At 48.5% G+C, this 20,273-nt stretch overlaps 1 long non-coding RNA gene across 1 annotated transcript; it reads right to left on the minus strand.

Moving 5' to 3' along the window:
- Positions 1-5,120: 5,120 nt before the first annotated feature.
- LOC130109545 (uncharacterized) lies at positions 5,121-19,281 on the minus strand. The gene is made up of 3 exons (XR_008810012.1): positions 19,240-19,281; positions 5,316-5,392; positions 5,121-5,151 (listed from the first exon to the last, which is right to left on the minus strand). It is a non-coding gene; the product is annotated as an uncharacterized LOC130109545 (long non-coding RNA).
- Between the last annotated feature and the right edge of the window lie 992 nt (positions 19,282-20,273).

A 20,273-nucleotide genomic window follows, 5' to 3' on the forward strand; every position in this document is an offset into this window, starting at 1 on the left:
AAGGCAGCTTCAGCCGAACAGCTGCCGGGCTCAGGACTTCAAAAGGACCAATGAAGCGGGGCGAGAGTTTGTCGGTTGTCTGGAGGGGAACGTCCTTTGTGGACAGCCAGACCCTCTGTCCCTTCTTGTACTCCGGCGCAGGGGTACGTCGCCGGTCAGCCCCTCTGCGAGCGCGCTCCCCAGCCTTGAGCAGTGCTGTCCGGATGGTCCTCCAGACACGCTGACAGCGTCGCAAGTGGAGCTGTACGGAGGGAACGGCCACTTCATCCTGCTGTGGGTCGAACAGGGGAGGTTGATACCCCAGGGATGCCTCGAATGGAGAAAGTCCAGATGCAGAGCTGACCAGGGAATTGGTGGCGTACTCTACCCACGGTAGGTAGTCACTCCAGGTGGAGGGCTTGCTGTTACATACGCAACGCTGTCTCCATGCTCTGGTTTGCCCTCTCGGTCTGACCATTTGTTTGGGGGTGGTAGCCCGAAGACAGACTTACTGTGGCTCCGATGCCTTTACAAAATGCACGCCACACTTGTGAGGTGAACTGAGGACCTCTATCGGAGACTACATCTGATGGCAGGCCATGAAGCCGGAAGACATGTTGCATCAAGAGGTCCAGATGAAGGGTTTGGCTGGGGAGGTCAACGCAGTAAGCGGTTCTGCCAGCTGGCTGTAGTTGCGAATGAATCTCCGGTAGAAATTTGCGAACCCTAGAAAACTCTGCAGCTCCTTACGGTTGGTAGGTTCCGGCCAGTCCACCACTGTCTGGACCTTGCGGGGGTCTGCTCTGGTCCGTCCCTTCTCTACGATGAATCCCAAGTAATCCACAGAGGGGGAGTGAAACAGGCACTTCTCCGCCTTGACGTAGAGTTGGTTCTGGAGGAGGCGCTCCAGTACCCTGCGAACATGCTGGACGTGTTCCTCAAGAGACTGGTAGAAAATGAGGATGTCGTCCAGGTAAACGACGACAAACACATCCAACATGTCACGGAGTACGTCGTTCATAAACGCCTGAAACACTGCTGGTGCGTTTGTGAGTCCGAACGGCATCACCAAGTACTCATAGTGGCCTCGGGGTGTTTTGAAGGCGGTCTTCCACACATCGCCTTCCCTGATTCGCACGAGGTGGTAAGCGCTCCTCAGGTCTAGCTTGGTGAAGATGGTCGCCTGTGAGAGAGGCTCAAAAGTCGAACTCATAAGTGGAAGCGGGTACTTGTTCTTAATGGTGATTGCGTTCAGTTGCCGGTAGTCAATACAAGGTCGAAGTCCCCCGTCCTTCTTCACAAAAAAGAACCCTGCAGCAACAGAGGAAGACGAGGGCTTGATGAGACCTGCAGCAAGGGACTCGGTGATGTACTCATCCATGGCCGCCTTCTCAGGGAGTGACAAGTTGTAGAGGCGGCTACTGGGAAGAGTAGCCCCAGGACGGAGATCAATGGCGCAATCATACGGGCGGTGAGGCGGGAGTGACTTAGCACGGGTCTTGCTAAATACCTCACCAAGGTCATGATACACAGGGGGCACGGAGGAGAGATCAGGAGGCAGGGGAGTAGGCGAGCTCAAAGGCGTAGCACTAGGAGCTGCACGAAGGCATTGGGCATGGCAAGTAGAGCCCCATCCAAGGACTGTGCCTGTGGACCAAGAGATGTGGGGTTCATGGTGTCTGAGCCAGGGGCGTCCCAAGATAACTGGATTAAGCGGGGAACGTATGATGTAAACTTGCATTGTCTCTGTGTGGTTACCTGCAACGGTGAGAGTAACGGGGACGGTCCGCTGTGTGATACAGGCTAATCTCCGGTCATCCAAGGCAAACGCATCAATGGGGGTCCCAAGAGACTCAAGGGGAATGTCTGCCTGCGAGGCAAAGTCAAGGTCCATAAAACTATCATCTGCTCCGGAATCAATCAGGGCTCCAAGGGAAAGTCTCTGGCCCGCCCAGACTAAAGCAATAGGAACAAGATGGCCGCGAGATTCGGACCCACGGGAGAAGGAAAGGCGGCTTACTAGGATCTCCCTTGGTCCTGGTAAGCCTAATCTTTTGGCCGTGAGGGACAGTCGCGGAGTCGGTGCCCCTTAAGACCACAGTACAGGCAAAGACCTGCCTTGAATCGGCTCTCCCGTTCAGCAGGAGTAAGTCTAGCACATCCTACCTCCATCCGCTCTTCTACATCCCCAGGTGGCGTTGTCGCGAAAGAGTCAGAGGAGGGATTGGCCGGGGAAACGGGAACAGCGGTTCGGTCTGACGCAGAGGTAGTTCTGGGATTGAAGGAAGTTCCACGCAAGGCCTTCTCACGCTTTCTCTCCCGGATACGTCCATCAATGCGGATAGCGAGAGCAATGAGGTCATCCAGAGATGAGGGTTCTTCTCGGGTAGCAAGTTGATCCTTCACCGTCTCGCTCAATCCTCTACGAAAAGTGGCACGCAGGGCCTGGTCATTCCATCCGCTCTCAGCGGCAGCCAGGCGGAAGTCGACGGAGTAATCTGTGACGCTGGCGCCGCCCTGCTGGATGTTATTCAGTCGTGAGTCAGAATCCCGACCGCTTACCGGATGGTGGAAAACCTTACGTAGCTCTGCGACAAAGTCTCTATAAGAGTTACAGTAGCTGGCCCCCATGGACCAAGAAGACGTAGCCCACTGCGCTGCTCGACCACTGAGCAGGTTGGTCACGTAAGCGATCTTAACAGCATCACTGGAGAACACGGTGGGCTGGTGTGTGAAAACAAGCTCACACTGCATAATGAAGGTAGAGCAAGCTTCAAAGTTACCGTCAAATGGGCGTGGACTGGTAATGATGGTTCCACGGGGTAAATAAACAGGAACCGGAGGATCTACTGGAGCGGCGGCCACAGGGGGCGCACTTGCTGGCGGTACAGGCTAGTTCAGCTGCTGGTTGGCAAGAGCTGCTGAAATGGTCTGCAGTTGTTGCATGATCTCTGCCTGCTGACTCGCCATCGCCGCCTGCTGGACAGCTAAAGCTTCCACAGAAGCTTGCAGGGGTTGAACTTGAGACTGGAGACCCTGCACAGCAACCGAAGCCTCTTGTAATTGCTGGGAATGGGCGTTGGTAATCTGAATTTGTTTTACTAGGGCTGCTTGCACCGGATTGGCTGTGGGTGTGCCGTCTGTGCTGGCTGGGGTCGTCACGGCCAGTTCGTACTGTTAGGGTTTGCACCCGACCCCAAGAGCACAAACACAGAAGGCACAATATAGCGGGACCAACAGGCTAATTTATTGAAGAGAAAACTCAGCAAGTCCACTCTCACCAGGAAACGCGAAGTCCACCTTTAAGCCGGGAACCGTGGAGTCGCCCTTTAATCCAGGCAGGAGGGGGGGGGTAAACAGGAGGATACCAAAGGAGAACGGAAAATCACAGCAACGCTGGAGTGAAGAAATCCTCTTCGTAAACGGAAAGCAGCGCACAGGGGAAGGGGAGCAACGAGGAAGGTCCAACAGAGAAATCTCCAGGGAAGATCCAGGTAAGTAAACAAACTTCGATGAGCAGGACAAGTACTCTCCCAGGGAACGGCACGAACTGGCAACAAGCTGAGAGTGACACAGCCAGATATAGGGAGGTGATTGCCAACAGGTGAGTGGAGGGGTAACGAGGAAACAGGCATCAGGTGGAGTTGGCAGAGCTCCGGGTACGCTTACACTGCAGAGCGGGTGTGGAGCGGGGAGACGTTGAGCCTTGGCCAAGGTTACACTGCAGAGCGGGTGTGGAGCGGCGAGACGTAACAAGTCTCGTTTCTTATAAAGCATAATGTGAACATATACATACTGTCTTGTAATTATGCTTGATTTTTCTCTCAAAGTACACCAGATTGATGCATTCAAATATAAAATGTTCAAAATTTTCGTCCGGGGGAGCATGCCCCTGGACCCCCCTAGAGGGTCGTATCCTTCTCTCCTTTTTCACCCCTGACCCGTTTTCATGCCTGATGGATAGATCTGATATTGTAGATATATGGAGAGAGGAATTTAAAACTGACAGAGTTTATACTTGGAGCAACAGTCTAGTCTAGAATATCACGCTTAGACTACTGGCTTGTTTCTAAAAACTTGCCTAAGGATTTGTGTACAGTCAAAGTGATGGCTACTCCACTTACAGACCACAAAGCCATCTATCTAAATTACTGTCAGACTTGTGTCTGATTATGGTAGTATCAGAGGTTGCTCTCTTTGGAAAATGAATAACTGTTTGCGAAAACATGCTATTGTTAAAATGGAATTGGAACAGATTTTTCCTTTTATTGGAATAAAGCACAAGCTGAGGGATTGTTTGGTTGTAATTGGGAGCTCCTAAAATATGAAAGTGGTAAATATTTAAGGCAATATGGAAGTGATTATGCCAAAGGCCAACACGCCATGGAGGAGAAGGTGGTTTGTGAAATTGCTTCCCTCACTAATTTGCCACCAGAGGAAGTGAATGATAAACACAGAAAAATTACTGAAAACTGAGGCACTCCGTAAACCGAAAGAAATTGAATTTATTCATCCAAGGGCAATGCAACAAGACTGACGCGTTTCGACTTTCGTCTTAATCCAAGTCATGACAGGCAATGAACAGTCAAATATTTTGTAGCAGCTGGGGTGGTTCAATCGGGTGATGGTAAACAGCTGTAGTTGTCGACCATGGGGCTGTGATGCACCAGTTCTGCCTGTGGGGGGCGCTAAAAACACCTACATGTTGAAAAGCCATGTGAAATTTGTGAAAATAAAAAACAATAATATGGTGATACGAGGTGCGTAGGCTAAAGAGCCTATGGGCCTATGATCTAGACAGGGGAGGGAAGTCTATGATCTAGGCAGGAGGGAAAAGACATAAAAAAAACCTTTAGAGTGGAATGGAGTAAAAAGAGACTGCTGAGAGAGTACATCACAGGAATGGTAGGAAATCAAGTTCGTCATTTAGACCAGGAGATTTAGTGGCTTGCAAAGTAAAGATCCAATACGTCTCATGTTGAAGAAGTTTTTTGAGGCGGTCGCCTCTCCTAATATGGGGAGGTATGACCTCGATAGCCATTGCTTTAAGAGATGAGGGGTTGCCGTGGCCTGCCTCATTGTAGTGGACGGCCATGGGATAGTTCAAGTTGTTTGTGCGGATTGCAGTCTTATGTTCGCCGAGTCGGTCTTTAAATTTTCTTCTGGTTCTGCCTATTGAAAAAAACCAAAGGGACATTCAAGGCGGTATACTACATGTGTAGTGCTGCCGTTAGCAAAGTGTTTCAACGTGTATGATTTGTTGGAAAATGTGTCTGAGAAGGTGTCCGTTTTGACAATGTTGTCACAGTGGCGACATTGACTGCAGGAGTAGTTACCTACGGGTCGGCGTAGCCATGGGGTTTTGGGTGGGGGGTAACTGTGGGCCAGTTTGTCCTGCAGGGTGGAGGCTCTCCTGGAAGCAAAAGCAGGGGGGTCAGGGAAGAGTTCTTCAAGGGAAGGATCACTCTGGATTATGTTCCAGTTCTTTTTTATTATGTTTTGGATTTGGTGAAGCTGTTTGCTATATGTGGATACAAAATAAACATTTGCATTTTGTGGAGGTTTTGGGCGTTTGTGTAGGAGGCTCTGTCTATCCATGTCTTTGGCTTTGTTGTGTGACGTTACCAGGTCGTGGTGGTTGTAGCCACGTTCACTGAAGCGTTGTTGCATTTCTTCTGCTTTTTCGTTGAAGTCTTCGTCTTGGTCACATATACGCCAGAGATGCTGAAATTGACCAAAGGGGATGTTATTGATGAGGTGAGGAGGGTGGAAGCTGTTAGCATGCAGAATAGTGTTGCGGTCAGTGGGTTTGCGAAACATAGAAGTGTGCAGATCTCCTGAGCTGGATTTAGTAAGGTTTTCTATGTCACCATTGAAAAAGAAAATTAGGTCATCAATGTATCTCCCGTACCAGATTATTTTCTCCCAGTGGGGGTTAGCAGGTCCCAGGACGTATTTCTCCTCCCAGAACCCTAAGAACAGACAAGCATAATTGGCTCCAAAAGGAGCTCCCATGGCAGTGCCACGCTTCTGTCTGAATAGTTTATCCTGGAAAACAAAGATATTATTGTTGAGAGTCCATTCAATCAATCTCAGGATAAAATCATTGGGTGGGTTTTCATCCGTTCTTGACTGAAAGAAGTGATTTACTGCCTCAATACCTTCCTCGTGCTTGATATTGCTGTACAGTGACGTCACGTCCATTGTTACAATGTAGCCATCGCCAATGTTTTGGATTTTGTTGATTTTTCTCAGGATCCTGGATTAAGGAAGGGAGGGTGGAGACAAAAGGTTTAATGAAATAGTCGATGTACTGAGAAACAGGCTCGGAGATGGAGTTTATACCGCTGATAATCGGTCGGCCTGGTGGTTTGGATGCGTTCTTGTGTACTTTTGCTAACGTAGAATGCGGGCATAGTGGGGTTTTTGTTGAGGAGAAAGCTTTGTTCTTTATCTGTTATGAGTTGTTTTCTCCACGGCATTGTTCAAGATATCCTCCAATTCGCGTTTCATGTAATCTAATAGGTTGGATGACAGAGGGGTGTAGTATTCTGGGTTATACAGTTGTGAATGGGCTTCTTCAATGTATAGGTCCCTGCCCCAAATTACCACTGCTCCGCCTTTATCTGCTCTTTTTATTATCAAGTCATCCTTTCAGAGAGCCATCGTAAGGCTGTATTTTCTGATTTGGACAGGTTAGAGCGAGAAGTGCGATTGCTAGTCTGGAAGAGGGATTGTACTTCACGTGAGACTGTTCTGGTAAAAGCTGTTAGGCAGGCGTTGTTACTTGCTGGGCAGAAGGTAGATTTGGGTTTGAAGGTCTTGGTAGTGGGAGTGGCAACGGTGTCCGGGTGTTGTGATGCTCTGAGACATGCATCCTGGGGGTTGGAGTGGTACCAGGCTTTTAGATGGAGGCTCCTGTAGAATTTGAAGAGGTCAACTCTGGTTTGGAATTCATTAGCATGGTATGTGGGTGCGAAACTGAGGCCTTTAGATAATAAAGAAGTATATTCTGGTGGGAGGGGGGTACCTGATATGTTGATCACTGTGTCTCGTCCTATCGGGGTATCCGTGAGGTGACTCTGGCTCTGGCGGATGGGGGCTTGGTCTCTTCTTTCTCCCCCGCCTCGTTTTCCGCCTTTGTGAGGTTTGTAGTTTTGGTGGGGAGAGTCTAAAAAAAACCCTTGTTTCGCTGTTGGGGTTGTGGGTGTACTCATCGTCGCTGCTACTGGGCAGGTTGAAGGAGACAGTGCGTGTCCGTGATAAACACGTTGTTAAGCTCGCAGAGTTGCAGATGACTTGTATAAAGAGGGCTGAGGGGGCCTTTGTAAGATCCAGTTTGAAATGACTGGAACAAGGAGAGCAAATGTCAGCTTTTTGTTTTCTTCCAATTAGAAAGGCAAAGAAACAAAATATAATATTTTGTCACAGCTGAATATTAACGGGTCTTTTACTGATAATGCAGATGATATATCTAAATTTTGTTATGATTGCTATTCTAATCTATACAGATTAAAGTTCAATTAAATTAACTTTAGTTTGTTTAGTCAACATCTTGATGAATTTGATCCTATAAGTAAGGAGGACTGTTTATCATGTGAAGCTCCAATATCAGAATGTGATATTAAGGAGGGAATACATTCACTCCAAAACAATAAATCACCTGGCAATGGTGGTATTGTGGCGGACACTAGGGGCTATGCCTCTCACCCAGCAGGACTGTGAGCTGGGGGCGTGGTTTACGTTCCCGGGCTCGCCGGTGCAGGGTTGTTCCTGCTGCAGTTGGTTTTTGGAGTTGAGGAATAAACATCAAACTCACCTTAGTCTCCTGTGTTTTTCCTCATTCCTGCCACATTGGTGACCCCGAATTGAACATGTTTGGAGCAGAAGAGGAGTGTGAATCCACTTCGGCCACGCCGCCCCAACTCTCACAGCCGGCCGTTCTCGCCGCGGCTGTGAAACTCCCAGAGTTCTGGCAGAGCGACCCGGCCTCGTGGTTCCAGCATGTCGAGGCGCTGTTCCACCTGCGTGGAATCTCCGCGGACGACTACAGATACTATTTGGTCGTCGCTGCGCTGGACCAGCAGTCCACACGCCGGGCCATGCAGCTGTTGCGCGCCCCTCCGCAACACGATAAATACGTCGCCCTCAAACATCTTCTGCTCCGGAGGTACAGCCTATCTACCGCAGAGAGGGCAGATAGAATCCTTTCCCTATCCGGTTTGGGCGACGGGACGGCTGTGGATCTCATGGACAATATGCTGTCGCTGCTAGGCTCAGACGAAGGTGGGTTCCGTTTCCCGCACGTTTTCCTGCGCCAGCTCCCGTCTCCTGTGCGCGCGGCTTTGGCTAACTCCCCGTGCCTGGCCGCTGGTGACTGCCGAGGTTTGGCTGAGGAGGCCGATCGGGCCCTGCTGGCTACCAGACGGTTCTCTGTGCAGAGTGTGGCATCGGAGCCTCTGCAGCCGACGTCGGAGGACGCAGACCCGGCAGTGATGGCTGGAGTAACTGCCCGGAGACGGTGCGGGAGAGGCCTCTGTTTCTTCCACCAGCGGTTCGGCGGCAAAGCGAGGCGCTGCGTCCCTCCGTGCACGTTTGAGGCGGCGGGAAACTCCAGGGCCAGCGCTCAGTAGCAGCTGTGGTCGCTGGCAGACGTAGTGAGCTGCTCTTCATTAAGGACACGATGTCAGGAGGACGGTTTCTGGAGGACTCAGGCTCGCAAAAGAGCCTACTCCCTCCTGCTAAGACAGACAGGTCGGCCGAAGGCGGCGGCCCACAGTTAAGTGCAGCTAACGGTTCATCCATTGCGACGTTTGGCACAAGGTTGGTGACTGTTTGCTTCCACGGGCGCCATTTTGAGTGGGACTTTGTAGTGGCTGCCATTACTGTTCCTATTATCGGCGCGAATTTTCTGTGTGCTAATGGTCTGCTGGTTGATGTTGCAAACCGCCGTTTAATTGATGCTGTGTCTTTCGCCACTGTTCCGTGCGAGACAGGGGGAGCTGGGCCGTTAACACACGCTAACTTTTTAGCATTAGGGGATGTTTTTCAGCGTTTGCTGGCGGATTTTCCATCGGTGACTACGCCTGCCTTTTCCACCGCGGTTGCTAAACACGGGGTACAACATTTCATTCCCACTCTGGGACCGCCAGTTTTTGCGCGCGCGCGGCGCCTCGACACGGTAAAATTGGCTATAGCTAAGGAGGAGTTCGCCATCATGGAGCGTCTGGGTATAGTGAGGCGTTCCAACAGCCCGTGGGCCTCGCCGCTTCACATGGTGCCCAAGGCGGATGGGTCGTGGCAGCCTTGCGGCGATTTTCGCCGCCTGAACAACATCACCACCAATGACCGCTATCCCATCCCACACATACAGGACTTTTCCATACGCCTGGCAGGTACCACTATTTTCTCTAAGGTGGACCTGGTGCGCGGCTATCATCAGGTTCCCGTGCACGCAGAGGACGTGCCCAAGACCGCAGTGATCACCCCGTTTGGGCTTTTGAGTTCATGCGCATGCCTTTTGGCTTGAAGGGGGCAGCGCAAACCTTTCAGAGGCTGATGGACTCGGTGTTGCGTGACCTTGCTTTCGTGTTCGTTTATCTCGACGACATATTAGTGGCCAGTCCATCAGCTGAAGAGCACCTGGCGCACCTGAAACAGGTTTTCCGACGTCTGGACGAACACGGCCTGATAGTCAACCCGGCCAAGTGTCAGTTTGGACTGCCGGTGATTGACTTCTTGGGTCACCGCATTTCGCCGCAAGGCGCGGTCCCGTTGCCTTCTAAGGTGCAAGCGGTGGCGGAATTTCCCCGCCCAGTCTCTGTTAAGGCATTGCAGGAATTCTTGGGCATGGTGAATTTCTATAACCGTTTCCTCCATCGTGCTGCCCACCTCCTTCAGCCACTTTACGAAGCCCTGCGGCTTAAGAAGGCTAACGACCCTGTCGACTGGACTCCCGAACAGGTCCAGGCCTTTGACAGAGCTAAGTGCGCCCTGGCTAACGCTGCCCTCTTCGCCCATCCCACACCCACGGCGTCCATAGTTTTAACAACCGATGCGTCTGACATAGCCGTGGGGGCTGTGGTTGAACAGCGTGTAGCGAATGCGTGGCAGCCACTCGCATTTTTTAGCCGCAAACTGCGGGATAGCGAGCGCAAGTACAGCGTTTTTGACCGGGAGTTGCTGGCACTGCACCTTGCAACCCGGCATTTCCGCTTCCTGCTGGAGGGTCGCCCATTCACGGCTTATGTGGATCATAAGCCGCTGACTTTTGCCATGTCCAAGGTGACTGAGCCGTGGTCTGCTCGTCAACAGCGCCACCTAGCGGCGATCTCCGAGTTCACAACGGACGTTCAGCATGTGGCCGGGAAGTCCAACCCTGTTGCTGATTGTCTGTCGCGTGTGCTTGTGTGTCCTGTGCACCTCGGTGTGGATTTCTCCGCTATGACTGCCGACCAGCCCAGCGACCCGGACGTCCTTGCCCTTAGGTCAACGCGTACCGGTCTCAAGCTAGAGGACGCTGTGATGCAGGAAGGCAGTCCTGCCCTCCTCTGCGATGTCTCCACCGGCCGTCCCCGCCCCGTTGTTCCAGTGGCCTGGTGCCGTCGAGTTTTCGATTCGATCCACTCCCTCTCGCACCCTGGAGTTCGGGCGTCGGTGAAGTTGGTCGGTTCCAAGTTCGTCTGGCCTGGCCTCCGCAAGGACGTCAAGGGGTGGGCAGCTGCATGTGTAGCGTGCCAGCGCGCTAAGGTCCACCAGCACACTAAATTGCCCCTCGAACCGTTTCCGATCCCGGCCAGACGTTTCGACCACGTGCATGTGGACCTGGTGGGCCCTCTACCTTCTTCACAGGGTTTTACGCACCTGCTCACAATGGTAGATCGGACCACCAGGTGGCCAGAGGCTGTCCCTCTATCCTCCACAACATCCTCGGATGTTGTACGCGCTTTTCTTTCCTCCTGGGTCGCCCGTTTCGGCACTCCGTCAGATATCACCTCAGACAGGGGCCCCCAGTTCGTGTCAGAGCTCTGGTCGGCACTTGCGCGATCCTTGGGTGTGCAGGTACACCGCACTACCGCGTATCACCCTCAGGCTAACGGCTTGTGTGAACGTTTTCACCGGTCGCTCAAGGCAGCGCTGCGCTCTCGGATGGTAACTGGGTGGATCGTTTACCTTGGGTTATGCTCGGGTTGCATTCGGCTCCTAAGGAGGACCTCGACGCGTCACCCGCTGAGCTGGTGCTCGGTCAGCTGCTCCGCATCCCTGGGGAATTTTTGCTTGGGAGTTCCGCTCCTCGACCCCGTCCGGCCGTTTATCCTTTTTTGTCCGACAGCACTCGGGTTCCAGGCCCTGTTCACCACTGTTTTCCACGGTCGTTCGTGCCTGCGGAGCTCATGTCGGCTCGTTTTGTTTTTGTACGGCATGATGCTCACCGTTCGCCCCTCCAACCCCCATACGATGGCCCATTTCGGGTTCTTGAGACGGGTCCTAAGGGTTTTGTGCTAGATATGGGTGGGCGTAGGGAGCGTGTCACGCTTGATAGGCTTAAACCGGCGCACAGGGTGGCAGGCGAAGTTGTGTTTCCGGCCCAGGTTCCCCGTTGGGGTCGTCCTCCTTCCAGGACCCCGGCAGTGTCTTCACGGGTTCAGCGTTCTGCTTCTCGGCCGGCTTTGGACTGTGTTTCACCTACTGTTTCGGCTGAGTGACGGCGCAGCCGTTATGGCAGGCTGCTTAAGCCTCCATTTAGACACTAATTTTCTTTCCATGAGTCCCTTCTGGGTGTTCGGGGGGGGGGTGCTGTGTGGCGGACGCTAGGGGCTATGCTTCTCACCCAGCAGGACTGTGAGCTGGGGGCGTGGTTTACGTTCCCGGGCTCGCCGGTGCAGGGTTGTTCCTGCTGCAGTTGGTTTTTGGAGTTGAGGAATAAACCTCAAACTCGCCTTGGTCTCCTGTGTTTTTCCTCATTCCTGCCACGGTATCATTTGAATTTTACGAATTATTCTCTGATTTACTCACACCATTTCTTCATAAGGTCTATTCAGAAAGTATCCAGCATTCCCCTCTTCCTACTACAATGACACAAGGAGTAATATGTTTAATTCCCAAACCAAAGAAAGATCTGCTTCTGCTGGGCAATTGGAGACCAATAACTTTACTCAATAATGATTAAAAAGTCTTTGCTATTATTTTAGCTAAAAGATTCAAGCAGGTCTCAAACTCAATAATTAATGAAAATCAATCTGGATTCATGAACGGTAGACATTAACAATAATATTAGATTGGTCTTAGACCTCATAGACTATTCTGATCTAATTCTAGGCAAAAGTTTCATATTTTTTCCCGGACTTCTGCAAAGCTTTTGACTCCATAAAACATCTATCTATCTATTGTTTGTCTTGAACACTTTGGTTTTGGGACATATTTTTGTAATGCTATGAAAATTCTCTGTGTTAATGGTAATAGCTCGGTTAAACTAAAACATGGTTAAAATAAAACTCAAAGATTTTCTCTACAGAGAGGGGTGAGAAAAGTTTGCCCTGTTTCTGTTTACCTTTTCCTCCTGTTGGCTCAGGTTTTTTGCCATTGTATTAAATCCAGTAGGTTAGAAGGTATCTCTGTTGCAGATCATAATCTTCTTATAAGTCCATTGGCAGATGATACAACATTATTTCTCAAAAATGCCTCTCAGGTAGAATCACCTATAAAGATTATTTATTTGTTCTCTAGAGCTTCAGGTTTAGGAATGATTATATAAGACGGACCGCTCTCGTTGGACAGTTTGGAGACAAAGCAAGAGAGGCAAGATTGAGATGGCTTGGACGTGTGTTGAGGAGAGATGCTGGGTATATTGGGAGAAGGATGCTGAATATGGAGCTGCCAGTGAAGAGGAAAAGATGAACGCCAAAGAGGAGGTTTATGGATGTGGTGAGGGAGGACATGCAGGTGGCTGGTGTGACAGATGAAGATGCAGAGGACAGGAAGAAATGACGGATGATCCGCTGTGGCAACCCCTAACGGGAGCAGCTGAAAGTAGTGGTAGTAGTAATAGTAGTAGTAGCAGTTTAAGTTATTTGTTTACAAGATATGAGATATCGTGAGACTAGATATGTTATATGGTTTGGAGACAGTGGCACTGACGAAAAGCTGGAAGTGGCAGAGTTGAAGATGCTAAGATTTTCATTGGGAGTGACGAAGAAGGACAGGATAGGAACGATTATATTAGAGGGACAGCTCAGGTTGGACGATTTGGAGACAAAGCAAGAGAGGCAAGATTGGGATGGCTTGGACATGTGTGGAGAAGAGATGCTTGGTATATTGAGAAGGATACTGATTATGGCGTTGCCAGTGTAACCAGGTTAAAATTAATGTTTTTATTTTATTTTGTTTGAGTATGAAATATCACCAAATCCAATGTGTGCTGTTATTTGTGTTTACTACATTTTATTTTATGTCATTATTTACTTTTATGTATGTTTTACAACGACCGTCATATACATGTACTGTCGCTTTAAGAGAGAGGTCTTGTGGGTACACGGAAGAGGGAACGCGGGAGAGGCCATTTTTTGTTTTGTGGGGGGAGTGTCAAGCAGCGATCGAGCCGAGCCACGCGTGTTTCTTACCGTAGGACAGTTTTGCTGGTTGAGGAGAACGTAACCTTGAGTATCCCTGTAAGAAGATACTGCAAGCTGTGGGATAAAATCCTTGTTTATCCTTTCTTACATCGGAGTCCCGTGGACGGTTTCTCCTTCTAACGCACACGAGTGAAGTCCGGGCAGTGGTTGAACTTCGACCCCCACGTCCGTAAGAAACGCCGCTCCCGTTGGAGGACTGGGCGTTTGTCGAAGGGTTTGAAACCAAAATAAATGGCAAGGTGGGCCAAATAGAGTCCTGTGTGTCCCCCCTCCTTCCTTGATCATGATGATGATGATGATGATGAGAGACTGAGGGCCCCCACAACACCTGGGGCCCCACCCAACTAGAACACAACGCAGAGCTAATGATGAGAGTTACGGGCATGCAGCAGGCTGACCAGCATAGAACAGCATAGGACTGCCCCCGTTACACCAGGAAAAGAGGAAGGCCGAAGCGGAGGTTTATGGATGTGGTGAGGGAGGTCATGCAGGTGGCTGGTGTAACAGAGGAAGATGCAGAGGACAGGGAAATTTAACTACACCTGTGCGTAATTAAATTTCGGACCTCTCACTTGGCGTGTCTCCTTTGGGGCACGTCGATATGTACATATACACACACACACATATATATATATATATATATATATATATATATATATATATATATATATATATATATACATATACATACATACATACATACATACACACACACACACACACACACACACACACACACACACACACACACACACACATATACACTCACCGGCCACTTTATTAGGCACACCTGTCCAACTGCTCGTTAACGCAAATTTCTAATCAGCCAATCACATGGCAGCAACTCAATGCATTTAGGCATGTAGACATGGTCAAGACGATCTGCTGCAGTTCAAAACGAGCATCAGAATGGGGAAGAAAGGTGATTTAAGTGACTTTGAACGTGGCATGGTTGTTGGTGCCAGACGGGCTGGTCTGAGTATTTCAGAAACTGCTGATCTACTGGGATTTTCACGCACAACCATCTCTAGGGTTTACAGAGAATGGTCCGAAAAAGAGAAAATATCCAGTGAGCGGCAGTTCTGTGGTCGAAAATGCCTTGTTGATGCCAGAGGTCAGAGGAGAATGGCCAGACTGGTTCGAGCTGATAGAAAGGCAACAGTAACTCAAACAACCACTCAATACAACCGAGGTATGCAGAAGAGCATCTCTGAACGCACAACACGTCGAACCTTGAGGCAGATGGGCTACAGCAGCAGAAGACCACACCGGGTGCCACGCCTGTCAGCTAAGAACAGGAAACTGAGGCTACAATTCGTACAGGCTCACCGAAATTGGACAATAGAAGATTGGAAAAACGTTGCCTGGTCTGATGAGTCTCGATTTCTGCTGCGACATTCGGATGGTAGGGTCAGAATTTGGCGTCAACAACATGAAAGCATGGATCCATCTTGTCTTGTATCAACGGTTCAGGCTGGTGGTGGTGGTGTAATGGTGTGGGGGATATTTTCTTGGCACACATTGGGCCCCTTAGTACCAATTGAGCATCGTGTCAACGCCACAGCCTACCTGAGTATTGTTGCTGACCATGTCCATCCCTTTATGACCACAGCGTTCCCATCTTCTGATGGCTAGTTCCAGCAGGATAACGCGCCACGTCATAAAGCTCGAATCATCTCAGACTGGTTTCTTGAACATGACAATGAGTTCACTGTACTCAAATGGCCCCCACAGTCACCAGATCTCAATCCAATAGAGCACCTTTGGGATGTGGTGGACCGGGAGATTCGCATCATGGATGTGCAGCCGACAAATCTGCAGCAACTGCGTGATGCTATCATGTCAATATGGACCAAACTCTCTGAGGAATGTTTCCAGTACCTTGTTGAATCTATGCCACAAAGGATTAAGGCAGTTCTGAAGGCAAAAGGGGGTCCAACCCGGTACTAGCAAGGTGTACCTAATAAAGTGGCCAGTGAGTGTATATATATAGCGTTTTTTTCCGAAACCATCAATGGTGTTGAGTGCTCGACTAATGAGCGGAATATCAACACGGATGCAATAAAAAATATTTTAATGCTTAGCAATACAGGCATGTTTCGTGCGTCTCGCACTCATCAGCTGCTAATGTTTTTTTCACAAAGAATCATACTGTTACATTGCCCAGCGTCAAGCCCCTAATGTCGGTTGGACAGCGACCAATGAGATGGGGAAACATTCAAATTATAACAGCCAATGGGGTAGGTACTTATGATGCACAGCAACCAATGGAGGGGTAGAAAACATTACAACCAATGGAACTGGGGTTTGTTTTGAAAAGCATTTAGAGGCCAGGGCACTGTTGAAATGGTGTGCATTAAAAATATAACAAGGTAACATGTGAATTATATATTGGGGTGGTGTTGGGGCACAGTTGGATGGACAGGTAGTTAAAAAAAAACATATTTAAAATAGCATATTTTTAAAAAAAATACATATTTAAAATGGCATATTAAAAAAAGCATATTTTAAAAAACCTAATGTCAGTTATGTATCATGTAATGGGGGGGGGGGGTAATAAAGACGTTTTACTTATAGTTACAAAGGAGATATTTTTTCGGTGTCTACAACTGGTGGCCAATTCGTTTCTATTATTCAAGGTGGACACATCAGGTCTGCAAATAATTTAAAAAAATTCTGCCAAGCACAGGCTACATCTTTTACCCCTAACTGAATATGCACTACTCTTTGCAAGGATTTTCCAAGCGACAGAATAACTGATACTCTTGTCTACCAATGACCAAATGTGGTGGCTTAAGGCCGTTGCATTTTTCGCGTGCTCATTTCTGGAGCTACTCATATGGGCGTTAAACCTGATTTTCAAAGGGCCCTCTGTTAATCCAACGTAAGTGTCTACATTGTAGTTATCTTTTCTTGTCACCGATGCCTGGTAGATGACTCGCTCTATCTGGCATTTTCCTTCTAGAGGACACAATGGCTTAACACGGCATTTGCAGTTGGAGGTGTTTGGTTGTGGTGAGGGGGTCTGTGCCTTGGCCATGATGCTTGTGTTGTGGGATGAAATAATATTATTCTTTGGATGTTGGTGATAGAAGGCAAAGTAGAGACACTGTTAGGGCCACAGTGAAGTCCCAGTTGGATTGGAAGGTCTTGTTAAGTAAGGCAGAGAAGAGGCTTGGTCCGCTTCTCCAGCCACCCATAGGTAGTAGTCTCACATTTGAACAGCAGAAAGAGTTGCTCTTGTTGCAGCTAGAGTATGATAGTAAAAAACATGAAGCAGAGTTGAAATTGGAGCAAGCAAAGGTTGAGCTGCAGCACACTTAAGCTGGATTTAATTAGGACAGGCAGAATTACTACAGGTGATTCAAGTATGGACTTTCATATATCTCCTGGTGATTCTCCAGACCGGTTTGATGCCAACAATTTGCGTCTTGTCACACCGTCCAGTGAACGGGATCCAGACACCTTTTTTTCTCTGTTTGAGCGCATTGCTGATGCTAGGCAGTGGCCTGATGCGGAGCGCATTTTGTTATTGTAGTGCATCATGACTGATAGGGTGGTTTTTTGAATCCATCGAATTTGGGTCACAGACGCTAACACTCTGTGTTTAGCGCCAGCAAAGATTCTGCAGCAAATAAATTGTGAGTTACTGCTAGGTCACATTGTGATATGGTCATCCTACATTTCTGACACTGTCAGACTTTTGTCCAAGGTGGTTGGTCACAAGACCGTATGTTGTCAGAGTTGAATTGTTCAGCGATTCTGACGTGTATACCTAGTGCTAGACCGAAATAATTGTTAACTTTATGGAGGATTAAATACACAGTGGGGTGTCAACTCTTCTCTTACCGGAATCAAACGTAGAAAGAGAAACTTTATTGACTGATGCACTGTTATATATGCACAGACCACATGTCAATCTCAGCGCATTTCATTGGCTGTTATCATTGTCCGTCACACAGTACCCGTATGTACTCATGAAGTTTGCCTGTGTTAATACAAAAATAAAGATTTACTTCTACAATTGAGAGCACATATTTCATATATTTCAGCACCCCCACTTGCTCTCATATTGTTCATCTTCTTAACTCAAAACATCATAAGGTTTTCTACCTTGCATCATGTAACCTTTCACTTACATGGTTACACCCCAAACATAAACTTTGCAAACTTCGATTTTGTTACAGGTTTTGTCATCACATCTGCTACCATCTGGTCTGTTGGGCAATACTCCATAATTATTTTTCCATCATTCACAGTTGACCTTACAAAGTGATACTTTATGTCAACGTGCTTACATCTCTGTCTGCTTACAGGATTCGTTGCCAATGCTAATGCTCCTTGGTTATCCTCATAGACCTTAGGTGGTGCGTACTGACATCTGTCAATACCTTCCAGTAGTTGTACTAGGTACATACACTCTTGTGTAGCTGCAGCTAAAGCCATCTACTCTGCCTCACAAGTGGATAGTGCAACAGTGGACTGCTTTTTGGTTTTCCATGAAACCAAAGGACCATTTTCATTTAGGCTTATACAATAACCAGTTGTGCTGCGTCTGTCAGCCGCCCAATCTGCATCACAGACATAACAGCAACACTGTCAAAATGAGCTACAGCTGCATGCCAAATGTTCAGCAGGTTATTTCATCCTACAACACAAGCTTCATGGCCGAAAAAAAATCTCCTTTGTAACTATAAGTAAAACGTCTATATTACCCCCCCCCCCATTAGATGATACACATATGACATTTATTCGTTTTTTGGAAATATTTTTTTTTATATTTTAACTGCCTGTCCTTCCAGCTGTGCCCCAACACCACCTCAATATATAATTCACATAAATTACCTTGTTATATTTTAAATGTATGTCATTTCAACAGTGCCCTGACCCCTAAATGCTTTTCAAAACAAACTCGTCCCATTGGTTGTAATGTTTTCTACCCCTCCATTGGTTGGTTGTTATAATTTGAATGGTTCCCCATCTGTTTGGTCGCTGTCCAACCGAAATTAGGGGCATGACGCTGGGCAACGTAAACTATATGATTCTCTGTGGAAAAAACATTAGCAGCTGATGAGTGCGAGATGCATGAAACAGGCCTGTAGTGCAATGTATTAAAATCTTTTTTCCTGTATCCGTGTATATATATATACACACACATACGTATATATATATATATATATATATAGATATGTGTGTGTGTATATATATATACACACACATACGTATATGTATATGTATATACACGGATACAGGAAAAATTATTTACATATATATATATATATATATATATATATATATATATATATATATATATATGGACCGTGCATTTCAGACCTAGGCCTTCGGTGAGACGTCACCTCCTCATAATTACCCAAAGAAAGCCATCATATCGCCATGCTACAATGTTTTAGTCGCAAAAGTGGTAATCATCACAATCATCGTTATTTGACACTTTTCACTTTCACAACATCGACATCGTGTGGCGACATGGTGTAACGTACAGCCTTACTGGAAGTAATCCCGCTGGGCATATTATGCTATCAAGAACTCAACAAACACATCCCAGCCGGGCCGCTGGGCATAAAAACAATTAAACATTAAGCAAATACAAAAAATACATTTGACTCACCAGTGTTGTCTATTTGAAGACAAAATCCATTCTCCTTTCTTTCTGGATGAAACGGTCGATCACACGGTCATAGAGCACTCCTTTGGCTTTTAAATAAGACAAGCCAGGTTTTTGGAAGCCTGTGTAGTTCCATGACCCCTTCTCTGACGAGAACGGGAAGCACGTATTGTATTTAGAAATCACGTCAGGACACAGCGCTGTCGCTCGACACAACCTCTCCGTGGCATTCTTTATTTAGACTGACACAGCATCAAAGGCAGACCCGATCAAACAACCCAGAGCCCGCAGGCATCACCAATCGATCCCAGCACAATAGAACAGCACCAAATCAAATGCAGCACTGTCGATGTGTGCAGACATAACATCCCCCCCCCCCGGCAGGATTTCAAACATGAAAGGTTGACACAAAGTCCTCTATTTGGCCAGGGCGCAAACGTGTGCGAACAGGTCGCGGGGCGGCCTGAGGCTGGGCAGGCTGAGGTGGGGAGGGAGAAGGCAGGGGAAGCTCAGGCCCAGGAATGTCTGGGGCCATGTAGGAGCTGCATGAAGCCCCGGGGCATCTCGCCATGCTGAGGGAATGGCTAAGGTTGTGTCACCAGCTGTGTGTGGCGGAGCTGACACCTTCCGTACACGACTGGAGTGCCACCAAGTGCCATCGCTGAGGAGGTAAGTGGCTGGGCCCAGCTGACGGGTGACTTGGAGAGGAGAGGACCAGTATGAAGCCATTTTATTGTCCCTGTGGGGCCTGCGGACCCTGACCCAGTCTGACACATTGATGTCTGGCACCCTGGTTCGTTTTGACTGGTCAAACCGTTGCTTCATCCGCGTCTGCTGACGAGTGACTGAGGCTCTGACCCCAGAGGGAGGTGCCTGAGGTGTGGAGGGGCGGAGCCTGTCAAGGGGCATGCACAGTTCCCGGCCTAGCATGAGAGAGGCTGGGGAGACGCCTGTGGTCGAGTGCTGTGTGGCCCGATAGTGCAGCAGAGTGTGACGGATGGCTTGCATGAAAGAGCACCCTTGGGCCATGTGTGCTC

This window comes from Lampris incognitus, chromosome 3, assembly GCF_029633865.1.
Source record: "Lampris incognitus isolate fLamInc1 chromosome 3, fLamInc1.hap2, whole genome shotgun sequence".
Classification (NCBI taxonomy): Eukaryota; Metazoa; Chordata; class Actinopteri; order Lampriformes; family Lampridae; genus Lampris; species Lampris incognitus.